The sequence below is a fragment of the Rousettus aegyptiacus genome, unplaced genomic scaffold (genome assembly GCF_014176215.1).
Source record: "Rousettus aegyptiacus isolate mRouAeg1 unplaced genomic scaffold, mRouAeg1.p scaffold_m13_p_2, whole genome shotgun sequence".
Lineage (NCBI taxonomy): Eukaryota > Metazoa > Chordata > Mammalia > Chiroptera > Pteropodidae > Rousettus > Rousettus aegyptiacus.
This window is the reverse complement of record NW_023416295.1, coordinates 155,403,476-155,424,852: the sequence shown is the minus strand read 5'-3', so window position 1 is coordinate 155,424,852 and position 21,377 is coordinate 155,403,476. Positions and strand designations below refer to the sequence as shown.

Genomic DNA, 21,377 nt, shown 5'->3' with positions numbered 1-21,377 from the left:
TTAGTCTGTTTCATTCATTCCATTTGTCTGGCTTTTTAATCTCATCTTTTATACTATAAAGGAAAAAATGGTAACTAGAAAGGTGTTATAAACTTTTAAGATTTTAAAAATTCGATCATTTTAAAGCATATTTAAGAATATTTAAGCATATTTAAGTATTTTTACTTTCCGTTGCTTTTGGCTCAGCTTCTGTCCTGTTCAAGCAAATTGAAACTCCACCAACCTACATCCCACACCTTCTTGTAGCAATAGTTTTTCATCTTTTTCGTAAACCTTGAGAGTTTATGCAGCTTCTTTTATGCATTTGAAATTAAGGAGGGAAGAAGATTACATGGAAGTAGGAGAAGCAAGACAGGGATCAAATTATAGGATAGTTAACAAGAATACTTGTTTTCTTCAGGGTTAATACCCCCTTTGAGTATGAAGGTATTTCAAAGGTGTGTTAACCTGCACAAGAACAATGGGCAGGGGTGGCTTAAAACCCTTTTCTAAGGAAGTTGTAGGCCTGGGGCATGGCTATCCACTATGACATGCCCAGTTAGGAATTTATGATCAGATCTTCCTGTAAGGCTACTTTCCATAGAAACTCCCTTTTTCTTCTTCTTCTTTTTTTTTTTTTTTGTCCACACTGGGAGTGTTGATCTATCCAAATTGGAAAGATGAGGGGTTGGAAATATATGAGTATGTAGTAGAGGAGAAAAAGAAGCAAATCTGTGTTACAAGTCAATAATAAGGTCTAAAACAAAACAAAACAAATATCAAGAACTATCATTATAACCTTGCTATCTTGAAATGCAGAGACAAATACCATAAAAACAATCGGCCGAAAAATGTTTCAAGCAGGTGATTCTGTGAAAGAGAAAATGGGGAGGGCAGAAGACAGCAGTTGGGACAGAGACTTGTCTTGACAAATCTACATCTATTTGCTGCTTTACAGGAAAGGCATATATAACTTTTTTTTCTAAGAGGGAAAAAGTAGTCAAATGTATAGATGAACAAAAATGAGTGTAGGGAAATCAACATGGAGAATACTGTATTGCAAGAGTCTGGGCGAGTAATGAAAATGATTTGATTAAGAGTTTAACAACGGAAAAGAGGAAAGGGAATGGAGTCAAGATGGTGTAGCAGGTAAACCCTGAGCTTGCCTCCTATCACGATCATATCAAAATTACAACTAAATTATAGAATAGTCATCACTGAGAACCACCTGAAGGCTAGCTGGACAGAATTCCTATAACTAAGGATATAAAGGAACCACATCCAGATGGTTTTTACAGAACAAATAGATGTGGCCCCTGAAGCAATTAGAAGGTCCCCAAGGGCTGTTTTTGACCCCTTTGTACAACCCACGTTGACTCTACTCAAATTTATGAGTGTGCAAAAGATTCAAGGGATGGAGGGAGGATATAAATAAATGAATGACAAAGAGAGGATTCAGCTGCCTAGTGACCCTTTTGTCATTAAATTTGACACACCAAAAAAACCTGGTCTATCAGTAAACATTTTTATGTTGTTATTAGAAATGTGTTTTTTAATGAAAATTCACGTTTTTAGAAATTATAAAAAAGTTTATAACTTTGCAAAGCCACAGAATACTAATATAAAAGATAGTTCATAATTGTTTACTTCTTAGTTTTCACCAGAAATGAAGGCATTTAAAGGTTAAAAATTCAAATATATGAGGGGTGGCTCCATAGTGTAGTGGTTAGCATGTCTGCTTTACATGCAGAAGGTTCTGGGTTTGCACCCCATGTGGAGCCACCACCCATACCCCGAGTGTGCCCGGGGCACCAAGCCCTGGGTGCAACCCCGAGAGCATGTGGGAGGAGATGCCCCGCCTTCAGAGATCCAGTTCTTAAGGGGAAATGGCAACATCCATAGGTCAGGGGTGGAAATGGGGAGGCTAGTATTAAAGAGGAGGGAAAAAATATTCAAATGTATGTAATTTAAGCTACTGGAATAATAAAAGGAGTGACTGCAATGAAAAAAAATTTAATGATACATGATAAAAGAAATATAATCAAAATATATCAGTTCAGTTTTGAAAGCCTTTTAAAAATATGGGAGAAATAAATCAATTTCTATTTAATTTCTTCTCCCACTTTGAAACAGATTTTACATAGATTAAATGGCTAATTAAAAAAAAATCCTTAGAAAAAAACAATAAGAACTAGAACTGTATATTTTCCATAATTAGTAAGCTAGAAGAGGTGGGGACCTTGGAGAGTATGAAAGGTAAAATGTGGTAGAGAACAAAATAATTGCAAAGAAAAGTACTGCTAGATTTTATTAGACAAGATCAAGAAATAAGGTAAGTTTAAAAGACAAATAATATAGTACAAAAAATTGAAGCAGATATGATAAAGTACAAAATAATAGTAATTAATAAAAATCTATTTGATGATTAAAAAAATGAGCAAAGTCTTCTCATCTGAGAAAGTACAAGTAAAGGAACGTGTACAACAGTTCAGTTTTAATTGAATTTTAAAGGCCTAATTAAAATTTCTTCTAAACGATTTCATAGTAATTTAAGAATAGATGATGATAGGAAAGAAGTGTTGTGTAATTAGCCTTTCCTATAGCTGGTGGCTGTGAACAAAGTTTTTGAAAAATTATTGACAATAAATATTAAGAGCTTTAAAACAGATACATACAGAACATGAGATTTTAGATCAGCTAACCCACTGAATTCATGTTATCTCTAGTGCCTAACACATTACGGTATGATGGACATGAAATGTGCTTGTCGAATGAGTCAGTACATAAGTTCAGTATCTCTACCCAGACAATTGTTAAAAAACAATATTCTATCGGAGCAATTTTTCATGACCTGATTAGTTTTATTCAATGATTGATGAATTGGGTAGCATCCTATCTACCAGATAGAGAGGAACTCTAAGGGGCCATACAAAATGAAAAACTGTTACAGGCAGAAGAGAGCAGGACAAGAAAGTTGTACTAGGCAGGAAGTGAATTGGTTTTGGCAAGGTCACTTTCCTTTAGGGGATGACAGGGGGGGGGGGAGGGGGCGGGGGGGGGTGTCTATTAAGCAAGTTACCTAACTAGTGCTGATCTGGTGATTCTTGATTGACTGGTCTAAGATTCCATTTCTGGGAGAGCTAGAACTGTAATTAAATCTCAATTTGATGGGGTGGGGCTTAGATTAATCACCTCCATTTTGGACTCGTTGCCTCATTTTTAACATTATAGTAATGAATATAGACATCCAGGGGAATCTCAGACGTATTAAGATATGGCGTGCCTCATGCAGACCATTTATGTTTTGTATTGTTGAAAATTTGAGGAAAAAACATTATCTTCCGGTAGTAATTTGTTGCAGTGGTTTGTTACATGTGGATTGTGAGTTTATTTGCCCTTGTGTGAACTAGATTTGAATTATATTACATGTGTGTAAAATGGTTCCATTAATGTTAAACCTTAGGAATGTAAACAACTTGTTTTGCCTAACTGAAATTGTTTACCCCAAGAGTGAAGTTGTTTTGACCAAGAGTGATAACCAGACCCCCGTGCACCTGGCTGATAAGACACTAACGTCACTGCTACACATAAAATCTCCAGGACTCTCTGCCTGAATCAGAGCACTCTTTCTGTCTCACAAGAGTGTGTTTCTCCATCCCTTGATTTCTTTCTTGGCCCAAGACTCTGCCCATCCAAACAAGAGGAGAGGCCTCTTCGCCAATCGACAGTTGATCAACCAGCAATTGACCCAGCGTTGATACGTGATTAGTAGTAGCTAGGATTATAAAATAGAGCTAGGGAAGAGGGCATGAGTGAGGACTCCAAGAAGAGTCATTCGATGTTAACCCTAAGAAAGAATTTGTCTGCTGAGATGGACTCCCCATGGTCAAGCAGAGGCTCAAATTTTATAAATAATAAGAATTTAATGGCCTTTTGCTGACAGGAGTTTCTTACATGCTCTATATAGCAGGAAGAACCTCAAACTGAACTCTTGGCTTCCTGCACTATGCCTCAATTATTCACACAGTCTGAGTCAAACACTAGGGGGGAACCCTTGGTGTGGTCTTTCTACCAACAGGTGGAGACCTGCCCTGTCCAATCAGAACTGCACAATTTAGGCACCTCATTTACATAAAAGAGACCTAATTAGGAACTTGGGTGGAAATTTCCCTATAAAAGATGATCTCCCCTTTGTCTTGGTGGAACACAGTTTAGATTGCTACCCGAATCTGTGTCTCCTGGGCTGCAGCTCCTTTTGCTCAAATAAATGCTGTATATTCTTTACCACAATCTAAAATTAATTTTAGTTTATAAAAAAAAAAGAGTGGCTGGGAAGCTGTCCCAACTCATTTCAGGATCTGAATTCTCTCAAATGTTGGGGCTCTCTTCCAGACATCAAGAACTGTTGATATTTCAAAGGAATAGTTTATTTAATTAAATGGAAAGAGAGGAGAAACCAATTTATCAAACTTAATTTGCTCATAAGGTTACAATTCCATTTATAAGATTTAAAGCAAATTAATATCACAATTACAAAACATGTCTAAATAATATCAATTTCTTGAACTCTGTATGATTTACTCTTTTTTGAGGGCAGGATGTAATTTGAAATTTTTTTGAGATAATTGACATATAACATTGTGGAAGTTTAATGTGTATAACATTCATTTGATACATTTATATATTGCAATATGATTACCTCCATAGTGTTGGCTAATACCGCTATCATATCTGGTAATTTATTTTCTGTGGTGAGAACGATTAAGATCTGGTCTGTTAACTACTTCGAAGTTAATAATACAGTTTCGTTGACTGTATTCCCAATGCTGTGTGTTAGATCTTCAGAACCTATTTACCCTCTAGTTGCATATGATTTAGTCTTTTAGTGCCCTAATGATTTGCTACTTGTTCCACGTGTTGTTCTCCACTCCCCTCAGTGGAAGACAAAGTGTGACAGGCACAAGAGGCTGAAGAAGTGCTTGGCAAGAAAAACGTTAAGAACCATCCCAGTTAACTTAAAATTTTTCAGTGTGCTGGGGAAGAATGCCCTGGAACACACAAGCTTAGCTCACAAATCCGGGAGATTGTAGACAACCTCAAAGAGATACAACTAGAAAAGACAAGCTATTTAAAATTTTCAGTAGACTTATAGAAGGTTTTAGTGAGAGAATAGAATAGGAACCATATCAAGCCTTACTTAATCTCAATACCCACCCACCTAATTCTTTCAGTCAATGGTTCATTTATTTTTAAATGGGCTGGCAGATGGGTTTATTCAATAGGCTCAAAGGAGATAGGAATTGAATTTCTAGTCCAGTTCCACCTACCATTTATTGGAAGTCGGCTCTAATTGTGCTAAAGTTCTTTTCAGACCTACTTGAAGCAATGTGGAAGCCTCAAATGGCACTTTTTGTCTGGACCCAAAGATTTAGGAAAAGCTCCAAACTGTGACTAGACCTCCATGGACCCACTCTAGGAGTTTGCTCAACTTTGAACCCCAGTATTCTCAGATGACTAGGGAAGAAAATTTCTAGGACACATAAGCCACATAACTCCTTTCTGGACAACAGATTCTTTGCATTAATTTCCAGCCCTTGATGGAGGGATATAATTAAGTAAAACTCCTCAAATCAGAAGAAGAGGATGGGGGCATACTCCCTCCAGTGACAAAACAGGAAAGCAAAGAGAAAATCTCTAAGAGCGAAACTGCCAACTATGCACAGAACCCTCAAGTCCCCAGATTCATTCGGGAAGGGGCTGTTAGAATCCGCGCAGGATGGACTGGACTAGGAATCTGCGTAGGTTTTCTATCGACTTTTTCCCATCAAGAAGTGTCAGGGACCGGAGAAAGGCACAAAACACAAAAAAGTGTTAAAACGTCAGATGAAGTGAAACGTCTAAACTTTTCACTAGCTTCCGTGAGACTGACATTCTAGCCAAATTTACCCTTCAAGAATCTTAAACAGTGAAATGGCTTAATCTGTCAGAGGCTGAAGGCGGGGTAAAAAGGCTTTAAGACCTAGTGGTTGTACTTTAAAAATTTTAATCTGCCCCAGAGATGTAAAGTGATGACCTCCAACTCTTGACTAATTTTTTATCTACTGACTCCACCCTTTTCTCTCCAGGTGCCTTCTCTAGCTCAGAATTTTTTTTCTTTGGATTGTGCCTCCCTGGCTTCAGGTCAGGCTGAGAAAGCCATAGGCAAAACTGAAGTCTTGATCTCAAGGGGCATTCACTCTGGTGGGGACAGGCAATAACAAATCATTGATCTAAAACATAGGTAGGGTCTGGTAGTGAGAAGTATTTCCAAGAGAGGTATAGAGGACTGCTGCGATTTTGAAACATTCTCCCAGATGCTGGGTTAATGAATAACTGGCGCTCCCCATGCTGCTCTCTGTCCCAGTCAGGGCCTCAGCCCTCCCGGGCCTGCGTCCTTCCGCCTGGCAGGCCCACCCCGCCCCTGGTGTCCTTCCCGCAGGAATTGAGCTGTGCTTGGTGCTGTTCGTGCAGGATGTTGCCCCCAGGCTTCCAGGGCCATCCGCCCTGAATTTTGGCCACTGAAGCCCCATAGGCAGGGTGGGGGAGCAGCTAGCTGCTGGTACCTGAGGGCCCAGTGGGCCCAGGGTTGCAGCCGAAAGCAGTTCCTTCTCGGATCTGCTCCTCCCTGAGAACTCTTCTCTAGGCAACGCCCTCCTTCCCCGCCACCACCCTACAGCTGCCTTCCTTTCTGGGGAATCCACCTTAGTTCTTGAAATTCCACAACTAAGACTCAGTTCTCCTAGGGGTGGAGCTCTGCTTCTATTACCAATTATTTCATAGCTTAATGAAAAACATTTAATGAGGACTTTACAATATGACAACCCGCTAGAGAGCAGCGTGCTGTACACGGTTCCCAAGGGGCGAGGAAAATATGAGTAACAGATTTCCCAAAGTTTGAGGTTTGAATAAAGCTAGCTGGAGTCATAAAGTAACTCCTTAACTAGTCAATTATGTTTATCAACACAGAGTAGCAAATATTGTCAGCATTCCCAGGTTTGCTTAAGGGTGAGATTTCAGGAGAGGCTTGTTTTCTTTGTCTATTTGTAGGGTTCAACAAAACTGTATAGTAGGTAATGCTGGTGGGGGGCCCTGCCTCAGTGGCTCTGGAGATCCAGAGCCCAGAGATCAAAGAGAAGCCTTAAGTATTTGTGCCTGTTGTTTCTCAGACTTACTTCCCTGGCTGCTTTTTAAAGAGAACCTCCAGTTCAGACCCTGGAGGAAAAAAGGGTTTATATGGAAATTAACCTCACAGGGGGATCCGACCATAAATTCCAAACTGGGCAAGTTAGGGTGGGTAGTCACACTCCAGGCCTACAACTTCTTTAGCGAAAAGTTTTAAACCACCCCTGTCCATTGTTCTTGTGCATGTAGGTTAAAACACCTTTGAAATACCAAAAGTAATACCCCTTGAAGGGGGTATTAACCCAAAGAGAGCAGTAATCTTGTTATAGTCTGTATTACAATTCCCACTTTGCTTTTTCCTATCTACATGTAATCATCCTTATGTTCTCTCCTTAATTTCAAATGCATAAAAGTGTAATGGCTGAAAAATGACTGCTAGAAATTTATTACTTGCAGGAAAATTACTGCTTGGCTATGCCCATGGGAACATGGCTATGTCCATGGGAACATAGGCTGTCACCCATAGGAACATAACATTCTAAACAAGCTTTCTGCTTCTGTACCCCTTCTTATGCACCTGACCTGTGAGTTGACAGGTAGCGAATAGAAGAAAGATAGCCCTTTGTGTTTAGACAGAATGAAGAATGAAATTTTGGGCTTAAAAACCCTGTACCTCTACATTTCGGGGCTGCTTAATTTGGGGTCTGTGTACCTCTAGCAGATCCAGCTGGCTGAATAAAGAGTGTTTCCTATAATTCACTGAGTTCTGGTGGTCTGTGTGTCTTTCGGGGGCTGGTGGCTACAACAAAAGAAGCTGCAAAACTCTTATTCTCCAGAGCATTTGAGATCTTGCTCCTCACATAGTCGTCAGTTTGGCTCAGCTCATAAAAATTCTTTGCAGGATTGAGTGTTCCTTACACTGACAAAAGACATTAAGAAAAAATCTAAGGAAATAAAAGTAAACTATGACATTTAATAATAATGTATTAACATTGGTTTATTAATTTTACCAAATGTATCAGACTAATATAAGATAACTATAGGGGAACTGTGGTGTGGAGCATATGGTAACTCTTCTCAGTTTTTCTGTAAATCTAAAGCTATTCTAAAAAAAAAAAAAAAATCTATTAGAAAGGTGGGGGAAAGGTCCTTCCACAGGGGAGATAGCTCATATGCAAACAAAAAATAAGGGAATGATGTCCGAATAAAATATAAATCAAATTGCTTCATAGAATTGTGTATATCTTTCTCTAACAGTGCTAGTATATTTGCATTAGAAATTCTTGTGTTGTGTGGAGTTTCTGTGGCATTTTGTGTGGAGTTGTGTGGAGATTTTGACTGCATTTTGCTCCTTAGCCCCATATATTCCCCATAATCACTGTTTGTGTGTGTGCATGTGCACATGTGTAATTTTGCAAAACAAATGATTTTTCAGAAATTACATGTGGTGTATAAATGGCCTGCTAAAGCTGTCCACATACTCATCACTAGAACCTATGGATATGTTAACTTACAGGGCAAATGAGACTCAGCAGATATGATTTGTGGATAAAAAGAGGTTGTAGGGCAAGTAACTTCAAAGGGTGATAGATTATAAATTCCTAACTGGGTGGATAGTCACACCCTAGGCTTATAACTTCTTCAGTAAAAGGCTTATCTTTGCCTTAAGCAAGCCCTGTCCATTGTTTCTGTGCATCTTGGTTAACACACTTTTGAAATGCCTGCTTTTCAAAGTAACCACCTCAAGATAGCACATATTCTTGTTAACACCATTTGTCATCTAGCCCCTGCCTTGTTTTCTCCTACCTTCTTGAAACTTCTTTACTCGCCCTCCTTAACTCCAAATGCATAAAAGAAACTGCCAACTGCCATTCTCAGAAGCATTTTTCTCAGTCTGTTGAGCTCTTTCTTCCAGGTGGATCCTCTGGCTCAAATAAATTTTTATAAAAATTCTCTACAGGCTTGGCTGTTCTTAGATGGACAGATTTAAGAACCCTGAGATCAGGAGATTATCCTGGTTTATCCAGGTGGGTCCAAGATTATCACAATAGTTCTTCTGAGAGGGAGATTGAAGGGTCAGACAGAGAAAAAGGCTATATAACAACAGGAGCAGAGAAAGAAAAGGCAAAGTGTTGAGGAATCATGAGCCAGTTTTAGAAACTGGAAAAGGCAAGGAAACAGATTCTTCTCTAGAGGCTTCAGAGAGAACGCTGCCTATTTGATGCCTTGATTTCAGGCCAATGAGATCCCTTTTGGACTTGTGATCTCCAAAATGACTATAAGATTATAAACTACCACCATGTTTGTGATAATTTGTTACAGTAGCAATAGGAAACTAATACAGCTTATATCCTGTTACGTCAGAAACATTTGGGGGAAAATATTGATCTGAAGGTCTTGTTAGAAATCATATTAATGGTACAGAAAACATTATGAGTTTGATCTAAATGGGTTAAAGAACCAGTTAATAATACATGTAAGGGTTTGTAGTGACACCATGCAAGCAAAAACCCCTATCAAGGAGGTAATTTAAATGTTCTCTAGTCTATGGCCATGCTACCCAAAACAAGCCTGATCCTGTCTTATCTCGTGAAGCTAAGCAGGGTCAGGCATGGTTAGTACTTGAATGGGAGACCACCTAGGAAGACCAGGCTGTAGGCATAATAAACAAACAAACAAACAAATAAATAAAAAAATAAATGTTCTCTCGCACCCCACTTCATGTACTGACTTTTTTTTTTTTTTTTTTTTATGCCTACAGCACCCAGTCTTCCTAAGTGGTCTCCCATCCAAGCACTAACTAGGCCCAACCCTGCTTAGCTTTGGCGATCAGAGGAGATTGGGCATGTTCAGGGTAGCATGGCTGTAGACAATATTTTATATTCTTATAAATGATAAATCACAAGTATTCAGAAAGAATGAGTGCATTTGTTTTCAATATTATTTTGGTTTTTGTTCTTTTTTCCTCTCCAGGAAAAATTTGTAACTTCTGCCACTAATTTTTAAATAGTAAAGAAACTTGGAATCCTGAATCCAAAAAGGTCAAAGAGGTTAATCCTAAAAGGAAAGGTCATGAGCAAAGTCTTTTCTATTGTCATCTGACCTGAAACAAGAATACTTTGAAGGATTTGTTATCTAAGAATGCAAGGCTTACAAAACATTGTTATTCAAGGCAATACACATGACCCACCAATCCTTATCAACTAAAAATGTATACCCTTAGGGGAAAGGAAGACTGTTTTTGTTATCTTAGCTCTAGGCCCAGACATCAAGGGTAGTCTTTTAGATAGAATGGACAACTTAGAAATTTAAGCATTAGTATTTTATTATCCTTGCCTTTGGGAAACCAAAAAGATTCAGAAATCCATTATCCAGAAGAGAAATTGTTTACAAACATTTATTTAAAATTTGAACTGTCATTGAAGAACCAGTTTCTTAATCATAATTTAAATAAAATAAATATAAAGTTCTATGATGTAATAATATTTTATTTTCACCTAATTTTAATCTACACAGTTATTTTACTCTGTGCTAAATATTTTTTATTTTATTATTTTGTTTACCCTGTCTAGAGTATATAATATTTTGCTGCTATAAGCTAATGGTTGTTTTTATTCCTAGATTAGCTTTTGCATATGTCTAATACTTTAAGATGGGCTATTCTGATTGTGAAAATATTCTGAGTCTAAATTTATAGGTGAAAGGTAGCAAATTCTTCAATAAGATTACATAGCGTTAATTTTAAAAATCCTAATTATGAAAGAGAAACATGATAATACCAAGTAGTCTAAGTTAGTGGTTCTCAGACTTTGTTCTTAGGCAAAGTCTCAGTGGTTCGCAGACAATAGCATTTTCCATTTCCTTCCCTAAAAGAAAAAATTGCAAATATTTTTTTTCCCAGTAAGAGCATTAATGAAAAAATACCACCATTTACTCTCACCGTCATTTTATAAAATATAAAAGAAAAACATGTTCTCAAATTAAGTTCTAGGCCAGACTCAGAAAAGACAGTACTCACATGATAAATATTTATGTATGTGAGAATTCTGACAGAAGGAACAGCAAGTACATGAAGAATTGAAGTAGCAGCAAAACCATTGTGGCCGGAGCAGAGTGAGCAGGAAAAGGATAGGATGTTCACTGACTCTTCCTCTGAGTGAAATCAAGAGCCAGGGGAGGGTTTTGAGCAGAACGAGATGACTGATGATATTTTTAAAGAATTTAGCTGATGTGTTGAGAATAGACTAGCCAGGATGAGGACGGGCCAAGGTTGGAAGCAGAGATGGGTTTAGAGGGTATGACTTAAGTCAGATAAGAAATAATATGTTTCAGATTAGGGTGGTAGCAGCAGAATACAGATTCCAAAAATATTTTGAAGATAGAGCCAGTAGAATTTCCTGATGAATTGAACACGGGTATGAGAGAAAGAAAGGAGTCAAGGATAATTCCAAGGCTTCGTTCTGAACAACAGGAAGGACAGAATTTGCATCAACAACTAAGTAAAGGGTTTTAGGATTCAGAAGTCTGAATAGATACAAAATTTGAAAATCATCAACATATATATGAAATTTGAAGCCATAAACTAGACGAGCTTATCACGGAGGTGAATGTAATTAGAGAGGGGAAAAAAAACCTGAGGTCTGAGATCTGAGACACTCTAACTCTAAGAGGCCAGTGAGAAAAGGAGCCTGAGAATGAGTGACCAGCGAGATAGGTAGAGAACCAAGAGAGGGCACTATCCTGGAAGCTAAGTAAGTGTAGAAAGTAAGGAGTGATTGATCATGTCAAATGCTGCTGAAGGGTAAAGTAAGATAGAGGTTGAGAACTGGGTGAATGTTGTTGGTGATCAAGAGCAGTGTTGTAGAATGAAAGGATAAGAACCAGAAATAATCAATATGATCGACAACTTTAAGTAGTTTTCTGCAGAGGGAAACAGAAATGAATTAGGAGGTATTGTATGGAGTTAAAAGACTTAAAAAATAAATTTAAGATGGGAAAAAGAACAGCGTGTTTGAATATTTCTAGGAAGGATCCAGTAAAGAGGGAAAAAATGGATAAGATTGAAGAGAGAATGTTGCTGAGCGATGACTTGGAATAAGCAAGAGGGATGGAATCAGGACACAAGCAAAGAGACTAGCTTTAGATATTTAATTTGCAGTAACAGGAAGGCACAGTGTATGGGTACATTTGTGGGTAAAAGGGTTGATGTGCTTGTGGTAGACTTTGGAAGTTCTCTTTATTGATTCAATTTTCTTAGAGAAATAGGAAGCAAGTTGAGAGTAAGGATAGGAGAGGAGATGTTAGAAATTTGAGGAAAGAAGGAAATGGATTAGGAGAGTGGGAGAGGACCCAGCCTGGGAAATACAGTATGATTCCCATGCAAGCAAAACCTACTTGAGGTCTCTGTTAAAAAACAAAGACTTCTGTAATATAAAAATGAAAACAACTAAGTAAATTATTGAATTAAATAAGATATTGCCATTAAAGAGAAGGAAGTAAATATTTGGGTAGAACTATCTGAGAGATGTTAAGTAACAAAATTTGAGACAGAGCAATATATAGTATAACTCCATTTTTATATAAATCAAATAATAATTGCCTATGTCTGTATGTATTTACATATTTATTGCCATATTTATTATAGAAATAATCACTAATCTGCTAACAGCAGATAGATATCTTTGCAGGGGAGGTTCTTTTTATTTTCCTCTTTTCTGTGGTTTGAATATATTTCAAACAATGTTTGCTTTCAAGAACCCAAGTAGGATACTTAAAGTGGTCAGATTGTGTGATTGATACAGGGGTAATGACAGTGAATATTGATTGTGCATTTACGTGTCATGCACTATTCTAAGCGTTTTACATAGGGCAACACATTTTACTTCTCATAACCTTATGAGTACATATTTTTATCACTCTCATTTTCTTACAGATTATAAAAAAATTGAATCACAGAGCTGTTAATTAACTTGCCTAATGTCACATTAGATCAAGCTATACATTAGAAAAAATATATGGGAGGCAATCTGTATTATTACATTGGGGAAATTCTTGTCTAAGCATGAAGCAAAAATCAAACACCATACAAGTTTACAAAACTTAATCAAAAAAAGTTAAACATTTGCGATGGCAAAACCCATTTTAAACATTGTTGAAAGACTAATTTAAACTGGGGAAAAAATTTCACATATATGACAGATGGAAGTTCTTAATATCCAAAGGACTTGTTAATTATTCCTCAAATTAAACTTTAAGAGATGAATAATCTGAGTGAGAAATAGGTCAAGAAATTTCTAAAAGAAGTTCAAATAGTCATGAAATATATGTGAATGTTAAAAGTTCAATAAATTTAAATAAAAACAATTATGTCTTTTTCCATAATGAATGAAAAAAAAAAACCCAAATAAAAGCAAGAGTAGTGAAGGAGTGTCAGTATGTGCGATGGGGGGAAATGGTACTTAAATGTACTGTTAGAAAGAGCAGCAATGAGTGCTATATTATTTGAGAATATTGACTTGTGTTATAGGAAAAAATAAAAACAAATAGAATGGATGAAACCAGTAAGCAGTGTTAAGTACAGTGCAGAGGAAGAATAAGTTTTCTTAAACTCATAAAGTCTGGTCGAGTCTGAGACTTACACTGTCAAAGACAGATTAACAGGAGAAAAGCATACAAATTTGTTTAATATAAACTTTACATGACACAGGAGACTCCATAAGGAAATGAAGACCAGAAGAAATTTATGCTAAAGTTTTTTTTTATGCTGAGTATTTTTATGCTAAAGTTGATGGCTGATATCTGACAGGTTAAGGAGTACGAGAAGTTAAGTATCAGTAACTGGGTGGAATTTAGCAAGTCCTGTTTGTTCAGATTCTTCTTGGTGTCCCTTTGTCTTTGGGGATAAGGATGCTCCTTTCCTCCGGGTACACGGGTACACGGAGGGCACTTTTGACATGAGGGTTTTATGACCTGTTTTTAGGGGAAGATGGGGGAACAGAGTGACATAAGTATATGACGTAATATCTTATAAGATATGGACAAGACTCACAAGAAGTATTAATGTGCGTGATAAACAAGAGGCTTGTCAGACATTGGCAGAATTGAGATATTAGATGTGCTAAATATCAAGTAACCTGTAAAACATATTAAAAATCATAGAATAAATGGAATATATGATGAAACAAACAGATATGTCATTATAGTTGAAAGATCAAGTATATGTAGAAATTGTGCCAACTCTAGGCTGATACTTATGTCGATCTCAAATTGGTAACCCATTGGTGACACCCATTATGGTTCCATTCTGTTCCCATTTGAGCTCTGCCTCAATAGACTAAGTGGTAGCCATAGCTGTGGGCAGGTGTACTTGCCCTTGTATCTTTCTGACAGAGAAAGTATATGTTGGCTCCAGGCATTTGCTGAATCTCCTTGCTCAAAGTTCTACTCTGGTCCTCATAACAACAACATTAGTAGAAAAGACAGAGAGGGAGAATGAGAGACGAGACATACGAATGTTGAATAATCCAGGCGTCAGGTAGTATGGTCCTTCCATCCTACTTTGCACCTCATTTTAGGTGAGTTAACCTACTCCATCTCTTTCATCTTGATTCTCACTATGTTTCCAGTTGATTTTGTAAATGTGGTTTGAGTATCTTAATTTGGTTTATGAGCCTTTCTGTCCTATGACCTCTTGGATAGCATGACTAGCAGAGTACTTGGAGGCAAGATAATATGCATACTACAGGATGTAAATTGTACAACCTTTTATTTTTATTTCTTCTTATTATTTGGGGGGCATATGAAAATTTACTACTCTGTTTTCGCCATCAGTACTTATGACCTCAGTCTTTCTTCCTTGCCTTGGAATAAGGCCATAAGAGATACACTGGATACTTTGACAACCTTCAAGTAGGCTCCAGGAATGCCACCAACAGCAAGCCTTTGAGACCAAATCCAGCAATAAGAACTTTATCATTTCCTCAATAAAATTAAAAAAAAAAAATCAGTGGGTGCAGAAGCTGTGATTTTTTTTCTTTTCATATTCTTCACTAGCTGGACGCTAACACACTTCCTGATGGCAGAATGTGACTGTTCGGCTTCAGCCCTTACTTTCTCCAGCACGATTCCCTTTGCATGGGAAGCAGTTCCTTAAAAACGTTGGCCTTCAGGGCTGTGCCCAAATGAGCTTTCTTGTACTGTTTATCATGCCACTTTTGATTTCATCCGTAGTTCTAGAGCTTCTTGGAAGTACAAAGACCTCAATACTTGTCATCCTGCCAGCACCAGGGGCCTGAGCAAAAGAGCTGTATAACCTTTTAGACGAACATTTTAGATTATATGTCAAAATATGTCTTACACAGAATTTATAAAACAAATGCGAATCTTTTGATAAATATCCCACTTTTAGGCATTTGCGCAAAGGTCAAACATAAAATGATTTGTATAAGGTTGTTTACTCTAGCATTGTTTGTAATTATGAAAATTGTACAAAAAAATCTTAATGTCAGCTTCGAATTACAACCTTATTTTGTGCCTGCTGGTCCTTGAAAAACAAAAACTTCAAACTAAAAGGAATCACAATGAATGGAATCACAGCTAAGGGCAAAAACGACTCTTGGTATCTGTGTCAGAAAGAAGGTTAATGGTGTGGATATGCACAAAGTACAACATTGTGCCATGGAAAGATGTTTACTAGCGATAACAAATGGTGGTGGCTGATAAAACATAAAAAGTTGTCTTTAGTAATCAACACACACCCACACACGCACACACCCACACACATGCACAAAACCCCTTGAAATGCTGATAAAGTTTGGTAAATTCTGTTAGAGTTCCATCACTTTTTGGCTTTGGGTTACATGGTGGTGGCATGATATCTTCCTATAGTATTATTCGTCAACCTTTTCCAGACAGGTAAACAGATAAAGTGATTTTAGATGATTGATTGATGGCACCTGAAACAGCTAAAACTCATGAAAACCAACAGAGGTTTTTTATATTTGTGTTTACATCCAGAGCCAAATCATTTAAGTACTTGCCACTTGAGCCATGGTTTAACATGTGTATTTGTGGGAAACAAGTCTGTCCGGTGTAATCAGGAACCCCTATTGATCTCTGAAGGAGGATTTAAGAATGACGCTTTGAAGGTTGAAACTAGAAGGCTAAGTAGCACCCTCCCAAAAGATGTCCATATCAAACCTGTGAATATGTTACCTTATGTGGCGCAGGGACTTTATTGGTGTGATTAAGTTGAGGTTCTTAGGATGGGAAGATTATCTTGTATAGATGTAATCAAAAAGGGCTTTAGAAGTAGAAGATCAGAGTCAGAAATATTTTAAGATGCTACCTTGCTGGCTTTAAAAATAAAGTAAGAGATTACTAGTAGAGAAATTCAGGTATCCACAAGAATCTGAAAAAGGCAAAGAAACAAATTTTCCCCTAGAGCCTGCAAAAACAAAACAAAACAAAACAAAAAACAGAATAGTAGCTCTATTTGTGCTTTGATTTTAACTCATAAGATATATTTTGGTCTTCTGATCTCCAGAACTGTAAGATAATAATTTGTGTTGTTTTAAGGCACTAAATTTGTGATAATTTTTTATAGCAGCAATTGGAAACTAACATTGAGTCAAAAAATATTTTAGAATGGTGCTTCTTAACCTGTCTATGGTAAAGGCTCAGCTTGTTTTAATCTACAATCATGGATCAAACCATTTATAAGATACAATTTTTTAAAAATTGAAATTGTAAAACATGTAAAATACAAGCCCCATTGAAAAAGTAATAGATTCATCTGACATACATTACTCTGTCAGATTGCTTAATAATCATTCCTTAACACTTACACTCATTCTTTGCACTGTTGTCCTTAAGTTACAATTTGCAGAAAAGCATGAAGGTCTATGGACCACACTTTGAGTAGCTTTTGTTTCAGGGAGTTGAAGACTGATTGGTGCTCATTCGAGGTGGTAGTGCCTAGAAATCTCAGTAGAACATCAACACCTCAATTTATGATCATCACATGGGAGGTGCAAACCCTGCCAGTGGGATTTCTGATTACTTGATGCTGAACATTACTGAAAATGCTTCTTTTAAAGTATGAGGTGTATTTGCTATAGTCCAAAAGGGTGTGAATAACAGAAATGTATGTATCTAGGGGAATATACAAATAACTTCAAAAATCAACCTTCATAATCAAAGAAGTCCAGATAAAGATATGAAAGTTTTATCATTTGCATTTCATCTTAAGAAGTGAAAGAAGGAAAGAAGATATCCGAGACTAGCCAAGGTTATTAAAACTAAACTCATTCACTACTGCTATAAACTGATACATGATCTAAAACAGTTGATCCCAAAGAATTAAGACTCTTAACAGTTTTCATGTATATTGAATTGATAATCGATAATTAGACTTAATAACTTAATATAAACATAATATGACATGTCATAAAATGCAGCTAAAGACATTGTTTAGTGTCTAAAGATTAAAAGAAAAATTTCTAAATGATACATTAAATGGTACATTAATACAAAATAATATTATTAGTCATTAATGTGATTCTAAGTGGTTTTATTCATTATTATTTCATTTTTATTTTTGGCAATATGATAAAGCACTCAAGCTATTAAATGGCAAAGATGAGCTCTTACAGAATGTAAGATATTCTACAAATATTAATCCTGTGTACTTTCTGGGTTTTATTAGCTCAATATTCTCTTATTACCCTTGCTTAGAATATAGTTCTTGCCATTCACCCATTCACTAAACATAATTATAAATAAATAATACACTGAATAATAAAATACATCTGAGAAAGTAAAAATATTCCCATTTTCCCCCTTGCTGTTTACATCCATTTTTTTAAATTAATTAATTTATGTTTTATGGTGACATCGGTTAACAAAATCTGATGTTTCAGCTGTACATTTTAACAGTAAGGCATATATATATTCACATTTTTGTTCATCTCCCATAGTTAGATTTCTTTCTGTCACCACATATTTGACCTCTTCTACCCTGTCTACCTCCACCTCCCTCCTCTACACCAATTTTTAAAATTTTCTTTCCAAGAATCTATTTTTAGTGTATTGGCTTCGTATGTGCCCTCAGCAAATTCTTACTCTACCTGTTTGGGTAATCTTTCACCGCCTGTGCTCATTCCTGGCTTCTCTAAAAACTAGTCAGAGATGTGAGTGGTCACCAAGTCATGAGTTATAATTAGTATGGAAACTCTCAGTGACTTTTCCTTAATTTCTAGATTCTTCTCAACTTTTATTTCTATGATCGCACTATGGCTATGGCTTGTTATCATGTTCACAGATGATGAAACCTGTGTCCACGATTCAATTGAGTAGAAAATGTTAAAAAATAAAACAAAAAAAAATTGAAGGTCTTTTTATTAGAGGAAAAGGGACTTGTATCAATTAGAGAGTGTGAGTGGGGACCGAGTCGGGGTTAGAGAAGCTTCATTACATGTTTTAAGTTTTCCTTAGTTTTTTTTTTTTAATAGTTATTTTATTAGTTTCAGGTATACAGTACATTGGTTAGACATTTATATAGTTTATAAAGCGATCCCCCTAATTGCTCTTTCTCTCCTCTGGCTCTCCACCTAGCCATTACATTAATGCTGACTGCATTCCCTATGTCATGCTCCCCATCCCCGTGACCAACTATCAACTACTAATTTGTACTTCTTTAACCCTTCACCCCTTTCTCCCAGCTCCCCAAACTCCATCTCCTCTGGTCATCACCAGATTGTCCTTTATATTTGTGAGTCTGTTTTTGATTAGTTTGATCTTTTTATTCCTTGGATTCTGCATATAAGTGAAGTTATATGGTATTTATCTTTCTGTCTGACTTATTTCATTCATCATAATAACTTCTAGGTCCATCTATGTCATTGCAAATGGTAGGATTTCATTTTTTTAATGGTTGAGTGACATGAACCATAACTTCTTACCCATTAGTTCTTAATGTAAGTTTATCGAATTCTTTACCTGTGGCACTGGCCACGTCCCAGTACTTAGCACAGTTCACTGACTGGCAGAAGCATCCAAATCACATTGTGCTTCAGTGGTCATGAATATATTGTTTTGTTTGTTTAACTTTTCTGATATCAAAATAATAAATAATTATTAAAAATTTAAAATATAGAAATTTACAAATATTACTGATAAATAGCCATTGTTAATGTTTTGGTATCAACCGTTCCAGATTTTTTTGTGTGCATATTTTTTAAAATTGAATTATTTTTTATATTGTTTCAAAATCTGTATTTTTTCACTTAATAATATTTACGGATAAATTTTCATGTTATTAAAACTGATTTTACAATATTTTTTATGGCCAAGTAATAATCTTACTTATGTTCTATCATGTGTTTATTATTATACAATTGGTTATTTTCAAGTTTTCTTTATAATAAATAATCTTAAAATGAATCTATATGTGTAATGCTTTGTTCACTCTCATTAGTTAAATCACTCAACAAATATTTATCAAGTATCCATCATTTGCCCCTGCCCTTTTGTAGCTTATAGTCTAGTGGCTTAAAATAAGATTACAGAAGTGGAATCACTGATCAAAGGACATGACTATTTTTAAAATTTATTTCTAAAAATTGTGGCAAAATGCACATAACATAAACTTCCTCATCTTAATCATTCTTAAGTGTACAGTTGAGTGACATTAAGTACATTCACATTGTGCTATCATCACCACCATTGACTCCAGAACTGTTTTTTATCTTGCAAAACAGAAACTCTGTATTCATAAAACAATAATTACCCATTATCCATTCTCTTTCACCCCAAACACTGACAACCATCGTTTTACTTTCTGTATCTATGAATTTGATTACTCTAGGTACCTTCTATAAAAAGGAATAAAATAGTTTTAAATTTTTAATATATGTGCCAAATTTTCCTCCAGATAAGTTATATTAATGTATACCCCAGAGCTGAATATAAAAATGCTTGTTTCCTTGTTTTTTCATCTATACAAGATATTGTCTTTTTTTATCTTGCTAATTGAATAGATAAAGAAATTTCTTTTTTTTTTTTCTTACTATTGAAGGTGAATGTTTTTCATGCTTATGGTCACAGTTACTCTTCTGGACTAATGTATTTCTCATTTTATTGATTAGAAAACCAAAGACCAGAAAAAGCAATTTGTCCAGGACCCCACAGCAAGATAGAGCTAGAATTTTAAACTAAGTCCATGACTTTGGGACCAGTTCTATACTATTCAGCCATATTGCCTCACTCTTGACTTTCTATTTTGGGCTGAAAGTCCAGAATTACAATGGTTTTGTTTGTAGAAATATTTAAAGAAAATCAAATTCAACCCTGTGATTTTAGGTAAAGAAAGGGAGGCCTAAGTAGGTTAGCCCTTAGTGACATTCGAATCCTTCTATTTAAAAAATTTCCATGCCTGGGCATGTATCATAAAAGACTGAGTGAATTGCCCAAAAATTATACAGCCATGGGAGGAGACTTAATAAACTCAGATCTCCTGACTCCTGATCTGGTGCTTTTTCTGCCGTATTAGGTGACTATACACTTTCAATTACTGCTTTGTCTCCCTTGATCATAGTCCACTGTAATATATAATAATAATTAATGCCAGCCTTTATTTAGTGCTTACTATTTGGCAGATGTTGTCCTGAGCATTGCATATGCATTATCTCATCAAATCCTCTTCGTACTTTAGCAAAGAATGTTTAATTCTCATGAACGGCTTGCCCATGATTACACTAATAAGTAGTGGAACCAGAATTTTAACCAGTTAGTCTGATTTCTGACTTTAAGTCAGGAAAGTTAAATAAAGAAAATAAAAATGCAACGCACACTTACTGTTGAAAACGGGTGGGGATTGTAGATTAAAAGTATTAACTAGGATGCAAGGAGGCAGAAATAGGGCTATCTAGAAGAGTGGGACCTCTGGAAATAGCACCAATTTATCCATTCACTGATTTATTGCATATATATTTAGTGAATGTCTACTTTCCTCGACAGTGGCGATACTAGAGAAAAGGAAAGTCATGATTCCAATCCCCGACGACTGTATTAACTGGAAGGAACATGGGCAAAACACAAGGAAATGCACTGCGATAAGTGCTATAATGGATGCCCACTCAAGGCTTGGTGGGAGAGAGAAGAAGCATCTAAATCTGTTTTGGAGAGCCGAGGAAGTCTTTGTAGTAGAAGTGACCTTTGAACTTTGTCTGTTCAAAGTC

At 36.3% G+C, this 21,377-nt stretch overlaps 2 pseudogenes; both read right to left on the bottom strand.

The window, feature by feature from the left end:
- Positions 1-9,892: 9,892 nt before the first annotated feature.
- On the bottom strand, positions 9,893-10,011 carry LOC118614106 (annotated as a pseudogene).
- Positions 10,012-14,973: 4,962 nt separating this feature from the next.
- Positions 14,974-16,190, bottom strand: LOC107501650 (annotated as a pseudogene).
- Positions 16,191-21,377: the final 5,187 nt, after the last annotated feature.